The sequence below is a fragment of the Streptopelia decaocto genome, assembly GCF_964273445.1.
Source record: "Streptopelia decaocto genome assembly, chromosome: 3".
Taxonomy (NCBI): Eukaryota; Metazoa; Chordata; class Aves; order Columbiformes; family Columbidae; genus Streptopelia; species Streptopelia decaocto.
This window is the reverse complement of record NC_138656.1, coordinates 10,317,014-10,335,779: the sequence shown is the minus strand read 5'-3', so window position 1 is coordinate 10,335,779 and position 18,766 is coordinate 10,317,014. Positions and strand designations below refer to the sequence as shown.

The window sequence follows — 18,766 nt, the reverse complement described above, 5'->3', positions numbered from 1 at the left end:
TGGTTCACAATCGAGACCTGAAGTCCTTAAGTAGGTGAAGAAGGGGCCTCCAATTCCCAAGTTCCAGTCTGAACAATTTGGGGAAGGAAATTTTTTGAAAATACTTGAACCACTTAAAAATATAGAAGAAGAATTGCATATTCTAGGTGTAAGACTTAAAGAAAATATATAAAAAAATTAATCAACCCCCAGGCTAGCAGAATTTGTATTAAGAAAAAAAATCCTGTTACAGAGAAAGGCTTTAAAAGTTTTTTCTCAAAATTGTAAGACCCTCTTGCATGTTGTTTTTTTTAAATCCTATTTTTTTCCCCTTGTTCTCTGCCTTCCCAGCTCCTGTATAAGCTAATCTGCATGATACCCATGGTGTTGCCATGGGCAGTGTGAGGGATATATAATGCTCTCACGAGCGTTACCATACTGCTAGTTTACCTTTTGGCTGGAGACCCAGAATGCTCACTGACTTAGGAGGGCAAATCTACTTGTGAGCATTTCTGAACCTCTGAGTCCTAAAAAGCTAATGCCGTACTATTGCTGCTGACCATTTCTACTCTTTGGGCTACCTAAATATTATTAGCATCTGTGGTGTGAGAAAGGGTGAAGTGTGGCAACCAATTTGGCTTTCTCAGGTAACTGATATTCTCTGCCTATGCTGCCATTTCCCACATGTGGAGAAACATGTGTGGGAAAACAGCCAAGTCGGTCAAGGGCAAGACACCTCCAAGCATGCACAACACTTTACAATAAATAAAGGAGCTAAACTGCCCCGGCTGCAATTTCTCTACCTTGAAGAAAAAATCCAAAGAAGAAAAAAAGGAGGGGAGCAAAAAGGTGTACGAGCAATGCTCTGTGTCTAGGAAACTCAACTCAAGGGCACGGTAAGTTGGTTTCTCTGGAGATCTCTTCTTGAAGCCTGTTGTAGAGTGAGCAACCAAGAGAAGGAGGGGACCAATACGGAAAACTTAAAAAGATACAGGAGAAACTGCTTTTGATGTGCATGAAGAACTCCGGGAAAGGGCTTAAATAAAATTCCCATTGAGGAATTTACCATCTAGGCAAAATCCACTGCAGCATTCATGGGACAAACTGACAGCTCTCACTGTCAAGCTTCCACCTGTGAACCGAGTCTTTGGTCCTGAAGAGCCTCCATCTTCACTTGGTCTTACCTTTAAGGAGGGAAATGTTAAACCTTTTAGTTTTCTAAATGTCAAAGCTAAGACATACGGTGTGAGTCAAGCTGATGTAATTACTTTTTTTCTCTTTACACCTACTCAGTAATGTCTAAGGCCTACTTAACTTACAACCCTAGAGTTACAAACTTTCACCAATATATGATGTCCATGGCTTCTCCTCAAAAATCACTCCTGAGGCTGACCTAGCTCCAAGGAGCAGTGGCATTTCAGGATGTAAAACCCTGAGAGATGCTGAGAGAGGAGTGCACATTGAGAAAGGAAACAAAATTGGATTGAGTAGCTTTGTCTTGATCTGTTTCCATCATACTCATAATTTGCATTTTCTTGTACCTGCTGAGAACTGGATCTGAATAAATCACAGCTCGCTGATGTCAGTCACTGCAGTGTAACCCATGCATGTGCTCTGGGTAGGACCGAGCGGTTTTATAATGTGAGTGTGCTACAATTTGGATGTATCCAGTCCTCATGTGCCATATTTCTAATGAACACTATGAGCAATTATAACCATGGCCACTAACTTCGGTATTTTGCACTATTGATGCAGCACAGCTATACCTTGTTAAATAATGCCACTGGATCCATAGGAACCTCATGGAAAACAGAGCAGTCTGTCATATGCAAGCATACGTGTGGCCAAAACTGGGGTGTGAGAGGGGTTCTTACCCATGGGAATGCAAATAGATTTTTTTGCTCTTTCATATCTAAATTAAGTATCTCAAACTGACCTAAAGATAGGCAGATCTAACCTATTCTGGTCTGGGTATACAGCTGCACTGTTGCAGTAGAACATTAGATAGGATCAGATGCCAGAAGTGGTTCAAAGCCACAAAAACATCAGATATGAGCTCTAGAGTAAAGAAATAAACGTTTTTGTTGTGGGACATTGGACTGTGTTCGCTGTGAGAAGAGCTACAGCAGGAAAAACAAATGTGCAAAGAATACTGTTTAAACAACACAGCCCTTCCCAAACCAGAGGCAACATATCCCACATTTAATTAAAAAGAGAAGGATTTTGGCAATAGCGCCATAGAGGTGGGACAGGGTGGTGGTCCTCACATGTAGATGAGGGCTCTGGCTTGGCTTTGGTGCATAATGAAGACTTGACTTTGTGCTAGCGTTGGAGGTATCACAAGTTGCACCTAAGATTTCAGATTCAGGTAATCTGGGATTTTACTTTGTCTTATTGCACAATAAACTTTCTGGTTTTAATTCTGAGTATTTGCTTATCATGTTAGGATCTGGGGTTTTGAATTTTAAAAACTCGAGAGCTGGTGTTGTGGCTAACGTTGTTTCATCATTGAAGTCATTTATCAGATGCAATAATATGAACTATGTTAAAAATATTAATCTACAATCCCATTTGTCATGATCAATATTAGGACAATGTTGTAGACACATAATCGCAGAATGAACATTCTGCATTTCCAAAATTTGCTGATAGCGCCTGTCTGAAATACCCAAATATGTTTCTTTACAAGTCTACTACAAGTTCTCCTATGGTTTAATGAGCAGGATGCCCTCTGAACACGGTACACAGGCGATGAGATCTCACGCCTTTCCTGCTTATATATGTGTCATTATATAAATGTGTCTACTCTCTTTCGGATCTGTGTCTGCAAATCAGAAGCTCTTGCCACTCTCCAGTATCCTCCACTAGACTTTCAGGTATAAAAAACGTATTTTAAAACATGCAATCCAATGGTAAAATGAAAATCTTCCTTTAATATTGTTTGCAAAACTGACAGATCTTTTTAACAGAAGCCATTAAATTATTTACAAAGTAGCAGCTGCTCTTGTAAAAATACAGACTTTTTTGGGCATGAAAAATAAACTAGTTGATAAGGAAGAGATAAGTCATTTGACTTCTTCTTTGTGTGCCTGGCATGGTATGCAGAGCCAATTCTGTACAATCTGATGTTTACAGAGCAATCGTAATGTACGACCTCTTTAGGCAACAGGGACACAAGAAGCCTTTAAAACGCTGAAGCAAGCATTTAATCAGAACTCTTCATGCTGATCTTTGAAAAATTCAATAAGTTCAAAAAATGTAACTCCTTCTAAAGATAAAATATCAGTTTTTTTGCTTCAGGAGTTGCAAATGTATCCCAATGAACTCCCAGTGAACCACTGAGACTTCAGACACACTGCTCTTCTTTTTATTAAAAAAAGAAGCAAATAGTAGATTTTTTTCTGAAAGAAACAAATCAAAGGTCTGAAGAAATGCAAATGGTTAAGCAAAGCAAGCACTGTAAAACAGTTTAGTAATAACCCAAACAATCACGCTTCTTTTTTTTTAGGCATTTAAACGTTTTTTTTTAACCTGAATAGCTATTTCCATGTTAATTTGTTAATATCTCGTTTTAGTATGTATTAACTTATTTTAAAAATGTTTATTTTTATATTAATTTTTTATTTTGATCTGTTGAAATCAAGCTCTCATACTTTTATGAGGTTGGTTGGTATGTTTATTTCTTTCAAGTCAAATAACTGCTGCAGGAGGCGTGAGATTGAGCATCATCTCATGCATTAGCAAGTTGCTCCACCTTTAGTCTACTCCAGGTTTTCTCAAATTACATGAAGATTATTTCTAAAGCCACTGGGTAAAATTCTTTTGGTATCAAAATCAGTGCGAACTTCCATTGCTGCCTTGAGTGTGGTCAGGTCTTTTTTTTCTGTCTACAATTGTTCTCCTGAAAATGTCTTTCTAAATAAACAAATGCTAATAAACTTGTTTAGTTTCAACAAATTCCTGCAGGGAAACCACACAGCTTTGTCTGTGTGTGTGTAAAAATATAACTCTAAACTTCTCTGCTTTTTTTGGTCTAGTTTTCCATGGCTTCTTATTTTTAGATTATTTTTGTGTTGTTTTGTTAATTCCCAGTGCTGACGTTTTCATTTGACAACTATAAATTACCAAAATATTATTTTTATAGTGCTTTTAAAACTCATTGAGAACAGCTGTTACTGCTGAGAGAGCTGGAAAAGGTACATTAAATCAAACCATCTCCCATTTGTGTTGTAATTTAACAATTTGATACCTGAGAAGATAAGGCACTTCAATCACTACTAAGTAGAAGCAAACCTTAACGGTAGCACAACATGTCATTATTTCACTACTTGGATATTAGGCATATTAACAGCAGCAGCAAAACTGTTTCAGTGGGTGTGCCAGGAAATTTAAGAATTAAAAATAAAACTGATGTGATAAAACTAAAGAAGTAGTTAACATTTATAAACAGCTCTTTTTTTTTTTCTTTCTCTTTCTTTCAGCGTAGACGGTTATATTTCACTTAGCAGTCCTCTGCAGCTTGCAGTGAAACCTGGCTTTAAAACTTTCTGCGTATGGAAATGCCAAGTCTTTACTAACTCTGGCTGAGATTTCAATCTCTACTACTCATTTGCTCTGCTAGAATCATACACAAAATAAAGTTAACCACTACATAGGCTGAATAGTTCATTTTATATCTCCCTGGAGCCTAAGTAATCAGGTGCCTTAGGAACTATCCTGGCAGTGTCAATATTATTTAATTTAAAAAAAAAAAAAAAAGGTGTGTCTTACAGGGTGATCCAGATGTGGTAGTACCAAACTGTGATGGATCACCAGCTGAAAGAGACTAAATAACCAAGGATTTGCTTCAATTCCAGGCCCTTTCACTTCAAAGGGTTGACTAGTGTCCCAGCAATAGAGATCTTGCACCTCTAGATTTTATCGGGTTGCCCAAACCGTGTGAAGTTTGCCTTGTAAGCTTGGCAGCAGGTGAGTGGTTCTCCTCTTGGCTGCTGATGCATGTGAACAAGCTGGAGTGCCAAGACACGAGATGAGCAACTGCTGCTGTTGTTCAGTAATTACAGCAGGCACACGAGGCAGGACATTCCTGGTGACTGGGCACTTGCTTTGTTTGGTAAGTGGTACTTCAGACCATGTCTTTTTTTTTTTTTCATTTTAAGTGACTATCTAGACTTACCTGTTCTAAAAGAAAGATGGGCAAAAGCTGCTGGTGAGCAGAGACATTGTTTGGGGTGAAGGCTGCAGCAGGCGAAAATGTGGGTGTGTGCTCCAGAGCATCTCGGCGAAAGCATTCAGGGAAGACCTGATTATTCGTAAGTGATGCTCTAGAGACTCAGCAGAGGCAAACATGCCTCCGGCATTGCAAGCCCCAACCCACAACGGGCAAAGCAGGCGCTGCCGAACTTGCGTGTTCCTTCAGCTGCTCTTCGTGACGCCCGTGTACGGGGCACACCCTCTGCCTGGCTCTTCCAGGCCAAGGACCCAGCGTCTCTGCTCCCGGCCTCTGCCCTCCAGGCATCCCGAGCAGGGAGATGTGCTGGTCAGATTGAGCCAAGTAGTCTCAGGGGAGAAGAAAACCATTCCAGGGGGTTAATTGAAAGAGAAATACATCTGCAAACACAAGACGCAAAATGGAAGCCTGCAAATAAACGCTGCCAGCTGGAAGCTGGCCAAACTGATACAGCAGAAAAGAAATTGAAGGTTAAATGTTTTGGATGCTGAAGGCTTGGAGTTCAAAGAGGAGCTCATGGAAACTCCCAGCCACCAAGTCCACACAAAGAGGCTCTAGGCAAACACAAACCTTTCTGCAGGACAGCTTTATCCCAAACAGAGTTTCCAAAAGGAATGGTTCAGACGAATGTTTAAGGGATATCTTTTAGCACCTGCGAGTTCTTGTGCAAGGGAAGATGATGCCCACAGGTGAGCTATGGCTGAGGGGCAGAAGGACTTGCTTTCTGCAGGGAAATGGATGAGAAATGCATATGCCCACATTGGGTTGGAAGAATCATGTGTAGCTGTGGATGTATTTTTGTTGCTTGGTAGAAAGAGGCAGAGAGGAGCTGCACCTCTAGGCCAGGTGGTGAGGGAAACCAGGGCAAGGCTGAAGGTCACTCTGCGTTCCCTGGAGAAACAGCTCCTGTCCATATCAGAAGGGAGGTACCATACCTGATGGCAACACAGTTTTCACCAGTTATAGGACTGAGAGATTGCAACCAAAAACTCCAGCCTAAATCTCGGGGTTAAAGCACCATTAGAAGGATGCTCCCTTTTCCAAAGAAAATCTCTGTTCCAGATCTGCATGGGCTACTGTTTTCTACGCAGTGGACTGGGAGTAGCAAAGCTGCCTTTTTCCACTGGACCAGGAAGCTGAACTCAAAACAGAGGATGGAACAAGTGGTGATGAGTCCCTGGCACACTCTCTGTGCTAGGCCTTTCTGGCTGTTTTGGAGAAGGACCCTGTATTTCCAGCACTGACCCTCCCCTAGGGGCTATACAAGACCACCTTGGTCTTCAGACAGCCTTTTCTTTAATCAGCTGAGGTCAGAGTCCTTTATAAATGAGGTCTGCATTGTTATCCTGTGCTACAGTGGGGTATGAGAGTGGCATGAGTGACGGCAAGGCACAGTTGCATGACACTAAGACTCTCAGTGCAAGAATTATGTTTACAGGTGGGAAAGTCTTAGTATTAGTATCGACGCTTTTTGAGCAGGTACATAACTACACCGTAGCACTGGAGCAAGGCTAGAGTTCAAGAGTTAGCTGATTGTATCTCTCTCCAAAAGGAATTGCCTCAGACCAGTTAATTTGTCAAGATAACGAATTGCAGCAATTCTCCTCGTTTGGAGCTGGGCCACTAACATGGATCTGAACTGTATTTAAACTCTTGATGACAGAGACTGAAAAAAATATTGCAATACTGGAGGTACAGGTTCCTAAAGTAAAACTGTGTGTACAGCTGGAGCTGAGAGGCAGCAAGGCCATGTGAGTACGCATCCTGCATATCCCTTAGACATGAAGAAATTCCCTGGGGCATTGACTCTGGTGCCTGGACAGGCAGAGATCATCTCAAATCTTTGGGAGTGATTTAGATCCAAAAGGATAATATAGTACCCATTGAGTCTCGATTTCTGGAATATGAGATAACAAGAGCAGGATTTTTACCTCCCTCCTTCCAAAAAAAAAAAAAAAAGAAACAGACCACAAAAGTACTGATTTGAAGTTATTGAAGGTTTTCTAGTAGCCACAAGAAAAAAACCCCTCTGTGGGCCTGATGCTGTGATTCCCACGACACACTATTCTCCCAAGCCCCAGGTCTTTTCTGTGAAGCATTAGACATGAACAAGTTTGGAGGAGGAAAAGCAGAAGAAAGCTTCAGTAAAAATGGAGGTTTAGCCCAGTGACTGTCCTCTGTGTATGCTGACAGTGAAGTAGATAGCACCAGATAAAATGAAATGATGTGTGTTCTTGTGCCAGACCTTCTCCTCTGGCTGCCAGGTGTTCCTTCCCCCACAAGAGAAACGTGAACCAGAATATATCCTGTACATCGACTCAGGGGAACTGAAAAGAAATAGGGATGAGCAATACTGTCCCTGATGGACGCTCCAGACGTGCTTAGGTTGGGGAGCAGGACCAGCTTTCCCTGGGCTTCACTGGGGTGCTCCTCCAAAGAAGGCAGCACAAAGCCTCTGCTGCTACTGGCATCTCCTACGAGTGGAGTAGGACACACTGAAGTCTCTTCCGTTTCTGCTCTAGCAGTGCTTTTCGGTGTTGGAAAAAGCAGGAATGTTTTCAGAAATGATTTCATGCTGCTAGGTTAAGTAGAAATAATGCCAGGTAAAGACAGAGAAGTATGAAAGACCTTTTACAAGGACAACCTGACTCTCACCTTGCATTGGCACACCCTCTCTGGGAAAAGGATGTACCGAAAACAAAATGGGTTGTTGATGACTGTGCGACTATGTCAGTGCCTTAAAAAGCATCAACATAAGAAATTAGCCAGGCAGCTCATTTCAGAATATCTCTGCTGAATGTTCTACTTAGGAATTAAATTACTTTCTTTCTCATGTTATTCAGAGTAATCATTCTCTACCTGTAAGTCCACTTAATTTAGAAAAGCAAAATAGCTTTTATTTTGGAATAAGTGCATCCACAGGCAGAGTTCTTTCAAAATAGCTAATCTGGTTATTGCCACATGTAAACAAGCCCTTATAAATTGATGGGGATGGTAAAGAACTCGTGAAGGTATGGCCCAGAACTTCTTACTCAATTTGCAAGCACTTACTTAGACCTATCTTCCTCAGGGCTAATATGGTGATCAACACAGCTTACAGAGAGACGGGTTCAATTTAAACAACATAGTTTGAAACATATGTTTGAAAAAGAAATGAGCTTTTGAAAACTGCCTCCTCCTGTTGTTCCAAGTCTACCTTGCTTGAGTTGATCCTCACTTTTAAACACCACAGTCAAGTGGTAACCTGATGTTTGGTAGATCTCAGAAGTGTTGATTGCCCATAAGGTTGGGTCTAAGGCTGGTATGGGTGGGAGATGAAGTGCGTGCAGCCTCTTCTAGAACAAGTGAGTGACCAATAAAGGGTAACGTTACGTTGCCTGTGGCTAGATTCTTGGCTTTGGCTGCAGTAGAAATGTCTTGCTATGTTCAGACTGCAAAGAGAGGATTAAATGTTACAGCAGAAAATCATAGAAAGAATAGGTGTTTGCAGGACGGGTGATGTCATCTTGTACCATATGTAGGGTGCTTATCTGTTTTTGTTCCCAAGACTTTTCTGCTGCTGGAGTGCTCTTGGGAAAGAAAAGGCCATCTCAGACTGGAAACTTGGGCTGAGGTTGCAATGACTCTGTTTGTGGTGACTTAGTGCGTGTGTCCACACAGCATGGCAGCAGCAAGAACTATGTGGGAGATGAAAAGTGACCTAGATCAGCACCCCTAATTCCTGCAGCTGTGCTACTTGCTCTGTCCTGTGCAAGTGTGATGTGAACCAATGCCAGTCATGTTAGAGACTGACCTTGTTTTCTTGGAGAAACCTGTGTAAAAATGGCTATAACAACACTCTTGACACTTACCTCACAGGATGTTGTGAAGCTTAATTAAATGTGGCAAAAACATTTTGAGATCCTTAGATGAAAGATGGTTTTATAAATGCAAATTATAATAATTACAGCTAGTAACCACCATCAACTACCGAAACAATTAATTCAGGTTGCCACAGGCCATCACAGCAATGTGTGCAAAGAGGCATCAGCCATTTAACAACATATATGTTGCGTGAGAACTCAAAGCCTTAAAAATGCTGTAAACACAGGAAAAAACTAGACACTTGGGGCTTGTCCCCACTGGGTGCAGTTGGTGGAAGTTTCCTCTATCGCTTCCATCACTCCTGTGTTTGCATTGTGACTCTTCCCCAAGGAGAAGAGCCCACTTTAAAGATCGCATCAGTGTGACTGCTGTAAGTCCCTATGACTTTTATATTTAAAATTATTTATATTTATATTTTTTTTATTTCTATTTATATTTCCATTTTTGGAAAATGACTGCAAATAGCTTGGCTCACAAAAATTGAGAAATACATAACTCTTGTTTTTTGTTAATTCTCCTTCCCACCCCCCAGCCCAGCCCACTTATAGCATCACAGAATAGACTTTGGCTACAGGGTATTATCCAGCTGACTTTCCAAGGGCGAAAACAAAAGCTAAGCAATCATGATGTGTCTGCCCAAATACTTAAAGGCCCAGTGCACACATTTAGTTGACAACTGACTGAAATCTGAACCATTTTGCTCAGCCTTTCTTGTTGCTTCAAAACTGATTTGGGCTTAAATAGCTAAAACCTACAGGTGTTTAAATGCTCTCCCTTGTCAGCTGAACAGCCTCATCAGACATGGTCTGAGGATGCGGTCAGACTGGAAGAGAGATCCAAAGACCCCACAGGTGAATCCCAAAGAGCAGGCAAGCCCACCTGTGCCCCTCAGGCTTATTTCACTGCTCGCCTTGAAAGACAAAAATTCAGAAGAGTAGTAGTTACTAAGCATCCAAGTTACCAAAGCAATTAGGCTAAATGCACTGCAGCTAGAAATTTAAGCAATGCACTGAATTTAATTTGAGAATTCATGGTCATAAGACTGAAACCTTTAACATTTAACCTAGCAGCAAATTAAATCAGCTTTCTGATCATGTGAAAAATTCTATGCTATTGAAGTTTGAAAGTGTGAAGCACACACTTATTAAAAGGAGTTTTTTTACTTTTTCTTTTAATGAAGAAAAACTTCGGACCAGTTAGTTGCCTAATCCAAATAATGGAGAAACGGGAATACCATCTGTAAATAAAGCCCAAAGTACAAAACAGTATTGCTTTCTGGCCTCTGCCAGACTAATCACAGAATCACAGAATGTCAGGGATTGGAAGGTACCTCAAAAGATCATCCAGTCCAATCCCTCTGCCGGAGCAGGAACACCCAGATGAGGCTACACAGGAAGGTGTCCAGGTGGGATTTGAATGTCTCCTATACTTCAGTCTGTGCCCATTGCCCCTCATTCTTTTGCTGGGCATCACTGAAGAGTCTGGTGCCACCCTCTTGACATCCACCCTTCAGATATTTATAAATGTCGATGTGCTCATAGTCAGTGGGTTTCAAGGAAAAAAAAATGCTACTGATGCTGCAAGGTTTTATAGACTAAATTTACTCCGATATCAATGAGCGTAATACCTGAAGGGTTTAACAGATGCTAGCTTTCCATGTGCCAACATTGAAAATGCTTATATTTTTTCAGCCCCTTTAAAAATACTGACTTTCTGTAATACCTTTTTGTGCTTTAAGAATTGGAATACTATGTTGGGAGTTTCTTGGATAAGTTTTCATAAAATGAGGGCCAAATTTTTATGGGGTCTGTGTTGTGTGTGCGTATCTACATAGAAAATTAGCAACAGTGGTGCAATGTATAGAAAACATGCTATTTTAGAACTACAAACGGCACAACTTTATTATGATGTGTAAACATGCAAGGTGTGTGTTTGCACACACATGCACATACATACACGCACACAATATGCGTACTGACATCCCTTTGCTAAGTTCTCTTAATGACACTTATATGGTGCTCTGTTCAATGTCTCTTGGCCAAATCCTACAATTTGAGATAAAACCTGGATGCATTTTCTAAATGTACCTCAAGGCACTAGGACATAAAAGCAGTTGGGGTATTAGAGCATGTCTTGTTCTAGCCATCTCCTGAGCACCCTGACTGACACTTTACAATTTACAAGAAAGGTGTGGCTAATAAAGCCACTGGAGCAGATATAAGGGCAGGCTCTCCCTGATAGGCATTTGTGGCCCGTCACTCACCCGCTCCAGTGTTTTGCTGCACAAACTTGCTGATAACCACCAGCACATTCTGTGGTTCAGTTGCCCAAAGGCCTTAAAAGCCGATGTGACCACATCGGCATCTGAAAACTCCAACAGATGGGCTGACACTTTCCTTCCCACCCCTTACCATTAGTAGAGGGGAAATGTAAAGCTTTGGAAAACAGACACACTGTGCTTTGTGTGTCTTTTCAGAGGGGAAATGAGACCTCGTAGAGACAGCGGGTTTTTCATTCCCAGGATATTCCTCTTGTCTCTTTGGCAAGATCTTCATCCGACTGGCATCCCTCAATTACAGAGTGGCATGAATACCAGGGTGTTTTTGTTTTTAAAACCTCACAAAGGTCGTTTACACTATACGCTTCCTTCTGCAAACAGAAATACTTTCTCCTTGCCTATTTAAATGAACTCCATCAGCAGGAGCAGCGGTGGTGGATGCTGCTTGGGAAGCTCAGAGCCCTAGAGGGATCTGTGGGATCCTGGCTGCTGAAGGTAACCATGAGGAAGGGCTATGGGAAGCAAAGCAAAGAGCTGATGCCTGATGCTAAGAAAAAAAAATATCACTGTGGCTCCTGCTGGAGTCCCCCCACCCCCTATTTCATTCCCTTTTTTGCTCCTCATTGAAGTAGACAACAGGAGTTTGGAGATAAGATTCTGTCTCAGAGAGATGCTTACCTTTTTAGAATTTTTTTCTTTTTTCTTTTTTTTAAGAGAAGGTAATTAACCTAGACTGCATGCTCTGATATCTGTTGAAAACAGCATTACTTCTCAGCCACTCCTTTCATCACTTAAAGTGCATTTTGTATCAATTGAAAGCAATTAATGTTCAATAGGGTAAGTTTGCCCTTACAAAGCATCTTTCTACATTCCTGCATTGCCTTTGCGATCTTTTTCTTTCCTTACATGCCACCATCGGTTCTTCTCACCCATAGATGTTTTCTATCCAGCTGGTTACTGCTGTGTCCTCGTAGTCCTTCCTTACAGCCTGATCCAGCTGCCTGTGCCTCTTCTCTGACTTTGGGTGGAAACCCTTCCACTTTGTGTTTTGTGGGGCATTTTTGGACTGCCTTAGGCTGCAGGTGGGAACTCAGCCCTTTGCAGAGAGAAGGGATCAGTCAGAGAGAAACTGTCACCATGGTTCTTTCTGATCCGCTAAGAGCCGCTTGAAGCTATATTCCCTTTGCAAGAACAGTGCTCAGTTTAAAGCAGGCTTATAGCTCACTGCTGATTTCAGGTCTATTTTACTAATGATTTTGCCTCAAAATCAGCAAAATTACTTCCAGACTGCCCTAAACTAATGCTGGGCGAGAATGCCATCTGAGCAGGTTGTGCCTGGACCTTGAGCCTCTACTTACACCTCCCCTGGGGTCCCGATCGATCCGGGGTACAGCCAGCTGCAGTGGCCAGTGCTGCGGTTTTCCGGAACTTCTAGCCCACCTGTTCCCTTTGTATCACGCAAAAGGAAAGAAGCCTAGTCTGAAACAACATGTGAAAATAAGAAACTCTTTCTGAAGTCAAAATAGATGTGTAAGATAGCAAGAACTTTAAAACCCCCACTAGTACCAATATACAGAAAGGTTTAATCACTGCTATTTAAAATGCTACAAAGCGAAAAACAGTTAGGGTGCAAGTAAACTGAAGTATAGGAAACAGCTTTCTATGCAAGCTGAGTAGCATAAGGAGTGGAAGAACATTATTGTGGCTAGTCTTAATATGAAAATGGACAAGGATTACTTCACGATCTTGTATTAGCAGGTGGCTGAAGCCATTTAATCAGGCATCTTTTCTATTTCGAATTCCTATAATTATCTATCATAAAGACAAAGTCAAACTGGCACAAGATCTTTCTTTCCCCACCCTCAACTTGAAGAGAGGCAAAGCTAGAACATTTTGGAAGTCTTTGCCCTCACAAAGAGAAGTGCAGCTATCCAGCTTGGGGAACTGTAGCAGAGATGGTACCTGAGGATCCTTGCCCAGGCTGGGATTACTCCAGGCTGTGCAGTTCATGCTCAGGAGTAACCACTCCTGTGTCATGCAGTTACTAGAAAGCTGGAAGTAGCTAAAAGAAAAGCCAGCATGTTTAGATGCTTATCACAGCATCATGGTGCTACTCAAGATTTAATCTATCTGTATAGTAAAAAAACACCTCAAACTTAAGCAACCCTCACAATCTCTTCCATCTCAAAGGTGAAAAGAGGAAGGCAAAGCTGAAACCAAATGATCTTGCACAACAGATTCCCTGATCCTGGTGAAGGCCAAGTTGACTTAGCCATTATGTTGACCTGACCTAAATCTGATTTAAGTTAATGGTGGAAACATTTACAGTTCCAAACACCAAGGAAAAAATGTTATCCTACAAGTACTTGAGGTATTCTCAATACTAGAGGCATCTGGAGAATATTTTAAAAATTATTTTTCTTCTGAAAATACTTTTTTTCCCTCAAAACTGATTTTTATTTAAAAACTATACTAACTTTCAAACTCCCATGTAACCAAGAATATTTTGCTACCTTTGCCATCTCATTTTGGGAAGTGCCCAAAACTTTGCTTAAAAATAATTCCAAACTCCTTAATATATATCATGTTTTTACTATTTCTTCATTATGTGTACCAATTACACACCAAAATAAGGTAGCATTTTAGATACAAAAAGTTCCTTTAAAACTTTTTTTTTAGGATTTTATAACCTTTACTTCTGAATGAGTGGAACTTTTAGTTGTTTTTCTAATACAGCATTTTAACCAACTTGTCTGGGACCCATCTATATGCATCAACATCAACAAGCATCAACTTACATGGGTAATTTAACACCTGCATATGGGTAAAGCAGTTTACCTCCTGCAGATTGCAAATTACTAATAGTATTGACTGTTTCTTTTATCCCAAAATAGGGTGTCAGATCAGTGTGTGCAGAAGCTCTCGTCCTGATTTTGTAAATATTACACTTTGACAACTGTAGCACCAAGAACCTGACACACACTGAATGAAATGCAAACAGACTTCTCTGTTAGTAAATAACTTCAATTAGGTGATGGAAAAACCTGAAATGTTTCTTGCTTTCTTCAACCTCCTCCTTCCTCTCACTTGCATGTTGTATTTTCCCTGAGACAAAACTGAGAAGTTTAGGATGTGGTGGCATCCCCGCACACCCTGGAATAGCATTTGTATCATGGTTGTTGTCACACTGACACCTAATGGCAGACACGAACTAGAGTAAATACGGCTTATTTCCCAGGGGTGTGTTTTTACCCTGTGTTGTAAAAATTCCTTCAAATCATAGAAAACAAGTGAGCTTAGAAAATGGGCTTCACCTGATTGTGTGGTTAACCTGTGGGAGGGCAGCGCTGGGAATGCGACACTGGTGGGGAGAAGCTGAGGGCACAGTGCTGAATTATCACAAGAGCAGGGGCTGTGGCACAGGGCTCAGATGCTGCTGGAAGGACGCGCAGCCCGTCACAGAGAGCTCACGCAGTCCCCAAAGGAGAACAAAAGCACTGAAGGCTCAAGTGAGCCAGCCAAAGTCATCCAGTAGGCTGGTGATGGCTGGAAAGGTCTAATTTTGTCCAGCCTTTGACTTGTGTTGTTTCTGATCCCAACACATGAGCAGCAAAGCTCTCAAACACACAAAGGAATAGGCTGGGGCAGTGTAGCTGATAATAATATATAAAAACAAGGCACTGACTAAAGCTTATGGTTTAGTCAACTCTGTATACTACAGTGATCAGAGTGGAGTGCTGTGGTCCTAATTCTTGCCTTATGTACCTAAGAGGCAACAGCAATGCAGTCAGCAGGACAACCTGGGCTGACATTGCAGCAGACTATGTCCACGTAGTCTCTCTATCTGTGAGCTAAACATCTCACCTTTTGGTAGCTAAAAGCAAGGGCCTAAGGTGAGCACTTTGTAGCTATTTTTCTTTGGCCACAATGCATCCTATGCAGTAAAAGAAATAATTAACTGTAGCCATAGCCTTTCATCTAGTTAATAAAAGTTTGTATTATTTAGGCAGAGGTGTGGTGAAATTTAGCAATTAACTTCAAATGATGATTCTGGAGAAGTTTAGACTGGGCCCCAAATCCTTCCTCCCATGGGTTATGTGGCACAGTCAGAGGGTGAGCTCATGTAAGGCTCCCGGTGGTTCATCAGCAGAAAAGCTTCCAGGTGACGACAGATCAAGTCCTGCTGTTATTCTGCAACATCTGAGAGACAGCCTCAGAATCTGCTCTTCATCTGGTGCACTTCAGATGTATATGGATATCTCCAGGGGAGATTTCAGCAGTAAGAATGTTTTTAACACAATTCTACAGGAAATAATGTTGTCTTCCATGTTCCTTTACAGTGAAAATTTTTAATCTATCAGTGAAGTGGTTAACCCATGGGATCTAATCTACATGAGAACTACACCATGACTTTTTACTGATCTTGTGGTATGCAAGGGCCCAAAGCTGTGCTCAGAGCCATCAGTGGTGAAGGACAGCAAGCAAGTCCTTGTAACTCCTGCCACTGGTTCCTCATGAGAAGTCAGGCTGAGCTCATGAAAAGACAGGGGTGGTGGAATCAGGCATAGCAAGCCATAGCCTTGCAAACACATTTGAAAGGGATCACTTTAAATATGGGCAAGAAATTATCACCATACATGCTCATCAGCTATCACCAATGACATATTTTCATCATATTTATATTTTGCCATTTCATAATATGAACATTGCAGAGATAACTAATCCTGCCTCACAATCCATTTTTATGACTGAATTTTACAGTTGGAAATCTAGCATGATTCTGGACTTCTGGTATCTTGAATGTTGTGAAAACTGTTATTGAAGGGCAGATATTATTCACACGAGTTCAGGAGTTGCAGCACTCTCCTGGCACTGGGATTTAAAGTAAAAAGAAGCCTTGATGCAGACTAACCAACAGGAAAGATATTTAGGGAAAAGATATATCAAATAGCTGGAACGAAATACAGAGTATATGCAGAGGGAAGAAAACAGTCATTAATCCTGGATGTACTTACTGCCTTGTATTAGGCACTGTTGATCAATTTTTCACCAACACTTCTATTAAACAGCCCATTTTTTTTCTTCTGGCCAAGTCTGACACTTTAGAAAGTGCAAGTCTGACAACAGCAATGGGTACAAAACTTACTCTTGGGCCCCGCTAAGCTTTTCCCTACACCTTTCACCAGCAATATCCTGATTAGAATGTTACCAGCCTTGAGATGGGATTTTAACAGGGAACTAGATTTTGTTAGGCTGAAAGCATTCACCAGGAGCTGACATGGGGTCATCAAACACCTTCGCTTTTGTTGCAGGAGTTTTTCAGGGGTGAACTGTCAAGCAGTCTCTTGTGCAGAAGTCTTTGGAGGAAAATAGCCTCAACCCCTGATTTTGCCATGGGCAATTCCATGGTATCCCCACTTAAGAGCCTGTGGCATGGCTGGGGAGTGTACTGAAAGAGGCAGTAATAAATAAATAGTCCAACATTTTTGTTTGTTTGATAAGAAACCAGATGTCCAAAATTCTCATATTTACAAGAGTTGGTCTGTCTGAGCACAGGAATCCACAGCCTTCTCCTGATGTTGACTATGTTGTAACTGATTGCCACCTCTAAAACTGACCTGCACAAGGAATATTTGGGGATAATTATTTGGTAGGCCACTATAAAAAGACTTAATGTTGAAATATTACAATCGAACATTAAATTGACACCTCATGTCAGCCCACCATTATACCTCTTTTCAATTTCTCTGCTGTTGTGCCACTGACGTGATGAATTGCAGCCTGTCACATCACATTACGTTACGCAGAACAAACAGGACAAAACACATACCAACTGCCACGCAAATATGTGTTTGCCAACTCTTTTGAGTGTGTAGAAATGCAATTGGCAAATTCCCCATCACAAAACTAGAGGCTCAAGGATGGCTCCAGGGTGTGTGAGACAAACATGCCTCTGACACACTGTGAACATACAGACAAGCAGCTCTCATCCAGCTACAGCAATTCTGAAAGCACCTCCTGCTGTGATCATTCCTTGCTCCTCCAGAAAAAAAAAAAGCAGCAGCGGATTGTGTGGCTGCTGATGTCATGCAGCAAAAAATAAGTACGTAATAGTTAATCCAGCACTTGTGTTCAGATTTGGAGCTATTTTTATGACTGGCTAGATTTTGGCTGTGTATGTGTAAATACAACACCCACTTATGTACACACACACGTGCACACTGTGAGATGTGTGAATATACATTCTGTGGCTTTTAACTGCAGCCTCTCAGCCTGCGTGTGGGCCTTTTGAAGCTAATGGGAGATTTACCAGGGGCTTTTTCACAGAGCTGTAGGCAAGACTGGAATCCAGAACATATGAATATTATGCTATAATGATACAGTGTAAATCATATAGTTTGACCTACAGTGAATTAGAGGCCATTAAATTTCATCCAGGTATCCTATACCAAGCCAGAAAAACTTGTGTTTGACTAATGCATAAATTGTATTTGGCTAAAACCTATTTCCCAGAAAGGTATTCATTTAGTCTCCATGTAAAGACACTTTCCCTTCATCAATTTCTTTGATAGTTTGTTTCAACAGTTATTTTAACTATGGGTGTTTTTAATTTAAATTGAGTTCAGTCTGTGAAGTCAGTGCTGAGAAGATAAATTCCTACTTAAATTCCTAGCTATAATGTCAATGGATACCTGAATACTGACTTGCTTCTCTTTACTTCAATGCCATGCCATGGGCATCCCTTTGAGATCTTTTATGCTGAACTGTTCTTTACCATATAACATCCTCACGCAAGGAATAACTCTGTGAATTGTTTTCACTTTTGTAACTTACTTATTGATATGTTGCCATGGAAAATAAGTTGTTTACTTGGTAATTAGTATTATCCATTTGCTATTGTCTATGTGCAAATCTGAAATGAGAGACTTTACATACCTTGCAATAACCTAGTGGTTAATAGAATAAATACAAATCATACACAGACGACGCCTTTCCATTTCCAGAATTCGGAAATAATGTAACCTTTGTGTTTATAAACCAGTCATAGTATGTGGCTACATATATATATAAAATTAACTCCCTAAAGCTGGCTCTTCCAGTTACTGATTTATTTTTTTTTTCCTTCTCAACACATCATTTAAAATTAAGGCAAAAAAATGGTTAATCTATGACTTCTTGGTAAAACTTTTTCATATTAAATAGGGCATAATTTTACTGCTTACAGATATTACATAATATGTGGATCATTAAAATGAAAACATTAAGGAGAACAGTGTCTTTACTTCAGGCATATACTGGTGCTTTTTAAATCAGGTTCTGTAGTGGTCAAGAATATGTCATGAAAAAGAAGGGGAACAAATGGAAAGCCATGATTATTCTAAAGCTTGACACAAAACTATAAATCTCTTTCAAGT

At 40.8% G+C, this 18,766-nt stretch overlaps 1 protein-coding gene across 3 annotated transcripts in view; it reads right to left on the bottom strand.

The window, feature by feature from the left end:
- The window catches only part of WDPCP (WD repeat containing planar cell polarity effector), a 156,040-nt gene that overhangs the window by 18,005 nt on the left and 119,269 nt on the right, over positions 1 to 18,766 (bottom strand). The window lies entirely within an intron of this gene.